Below are 2647 nucleotides of genomic sequence, written 5' to 3'. Positions count from 1 at the left end.
GCCTCCTGGGTTCAGGCAATTCTCCTGCCTCAGCCTCCTGAGTAGCTGGGACTACAGACACGCGCCACCATGCCCAGCTAATTTTTTGTAGTTTTAGTAGAGACGGGGTTTCGCCATGTTGACCAGGATGGTCTTGATCTCTTGACCTTGTGATCCACCTGCCTCGGCCTCCCAAAGTGCTGGGATTACAGGCTTGAGCCACCGCGCCCGGCCAAAGAGATAATTTGTATATGTAGAGCTATCATTATCCTGTTGTTCACAGAAGTGTGGTAGAAAGGGTAGGATTTAGGAAAAATCTTAAGTCTCTGTTGAAAAGTTGTTTCATACTTTGATTTGGACATTACTTGAGTTTATTTGATAATGAGGAAGAGAGAATTCTGAAAGCTTAGTTTTCAGTTTGTTTTTCCTTCTCAGTCAATTATGTTTATTTTCTGTGCAAGTAACAGAATTTGAATTATTTACTTCTGTAATTTGTAAGATACAACATAATCCAACTGAGCATATATTTTAAAATTATTTATAAAAGTTCATCAGAGTATTTTAAAATCTCACCCTCATTCCATATTCCTGATAATCTGAAACAAACTTCTGATAAGATCTGTTCAGCTCTTCCTTTTTAATAACCTAGGCTAAGGACCTCATTTAAGCATCTAAATTGGGAAGAAAGAACTAACCTGGCAAAGAGTGGAAGACATGTATTCAATTTTAAATGGGGAGAGGTGAAAGCATCCATATAAATTTGAAACAGCAAGCAACTTACAAGTCAGATTTTAAAACTTTTGATAAGTATGGTAAATTATGATACCAAGAGTAGAGTAAAAATGAAATAAATTTGAATTAGATGATTATGTAAAGACTTTTAGGACCTAGCACATCTGTAATATGGTCTCAGTATGAATTTGATTATGTTGAAGTAAACGGAATAAACTGGAACCATCAAACACTGCAGGAAAGTGCATTCTTTTGGCAAAGTGATTTGGCCCTGATTGCCTAAAAGGAATCTGGTGGTGTGAGTTAGTGGATTAATAAAATTGATGTCTTTTGAATGTATAGCTAATATATTGAAATGGATGTATAGACCAACCTCCCTTTTTGCAGTAGGATGCTCTTTAATCTGTGAGCCCCTTGTAGATATGATTGAGAAAGCTCTTTAGGACAGTATAGCCTCCTTATTCATGCTTTCTAGCATAGCAGGGCCATTTTTGAAATCATTTTGTCTCCCACAGTCCTGTGTTGTCCATCAATAGGCTGAAATAGAGTGTTGCAAACACATATAACTACTGTGAGAGCTTGTGTGGCAGTAGCATTTGGCTCTTGCTTTTAAGTATTTTAACAACTTTAAAATGGTATAAGTTTTTTTCCTATAAAGTTTTGTAGATTTGGGCAGCATTTTTCTGGATCCTTTGATGCCCTCTAGTACAAGTTCATAGTAGCACTGAACTTTTTATAAGATATTAAATATACTTTAAAAAATTGAAATAAAGAGCTTTTTAAAAGCATTTACCATTTGACTCAGCAGTTTTCTTTCTAATCATTTATATTAAGAGAAATTGCTCAAATATTCAACACACTATTCAGCGGATCTTTATTCATTGCAACATCATTGGTAACAGCAAAAAAATCAAAATTACTTAAATATTAGTAAAATATGATTAAATAAACTATGGTATTATCATACATAAAAATTACATTCATATTTATTAACTTGAAGAAATGTCCAGGGTATGTTGGTTGGCCAGGGAGGGTAAGTAATGAAGTAGTATGTGTCGGGTGAGCTACTTTGGGGTTAAAAAAGGCAGTATCTGGCCGGGTGCAGTGGCTCACGCCTGTAATCCCAACACTTTGGGAGGCCAAGGTTGTTGGATCACGAGGTCAAGAGATCAAGACCATCCTGGTCAACATGGTGAAACCCCATCTCTACTAAAACTACAAAAAACTAGCTGGGCATGGTGGCGTGTGCCTGTAGTCTCAGCTACTCAGGAGGCTGAGGCAGGAGAATTGCCTGAACCCAGGAGGCGGAGGTTGCGGTGAGCCGAAATTGCGCCATTGCACTCCAGCCTGGGTAACAAGAGCGAAACTCCATCTCAAAAAAAAAAAAAAGGCAGTATCTGGGTATATATGCATCGAGAAAAGTTAGCCAGAGTAGAGATGAAAATTTTAATGGTCATTATTCTAAGTGGCATAAGATTAGAAGTCATCTTTTTTTCTTTATACCTTTCTAGATGTTTTGAATTTTTGCAAAAAAAAGAGTTATTCTAATAGATAAATAATATTATTTTCGTTTTTAAAGAGAGATAAAATAGCTAACCATTCAGTATAATAATTAAAATTAAGAATATTTTTACCTTTTACTAACATATATTTTCTTCCTTAGGATTCCCTAAGTAGTTGACTTTGGGAGTGTTACTAAACTTCTTTGACATTTTTTTTTTTTTTAAATAAAATGAGGGTCAAAATAGTTTCTAACCTATAATGTTGTGAAAATTGAATAGAATAATGCATATATAATGCAACTACTGCATAAATGACACTCAGCAGAAGCTTAGAAGTGGTATTAGAGTTTCCTAGTATAAAAGGAATCCTTCCTTCCTTCCTTCCTTTTCTTTTCCTTCCTTCCTTCCTTCCTTCCTTCCTTCCTTCCTTCCTT

General features: G+C 35.6%; 1 protein-coding gene across 5 annotated transcripts in view; it reads left to right on the top strand.

Annotated features, from left to right (window-relative positions):
* The window catches only part of KLHL2 (kelch like family member 2), a 117303-nt gene that overhangs the window by 107869 nt on the left and 6787 nt on the right, over positions 1-2647 (top strand). The gene's annotated exons all lie outside the window — the stretch shown is intronic.

Source organism: Cebus imitator, unplaced genomic scaffold (genome assembly GCF_001604975.1).
Source record: "Cebus imitator isolate Cc_AM_T3 unplaced genomic scaffold, Cebus_imitator-1.0 Scaffold40, whole genome shotgun sequence".
Lineage (NCBI taxonomy): Eukaryota > Metazoa > Chordata > Mammalia > Primates > Cebidae > Cebus > Cebus imitator.
The sequence above is the reverse complement of the archived record's forward strand: the minus strand, read 5'-3'. Positions and strand labels throughout refer to the sequence as shown.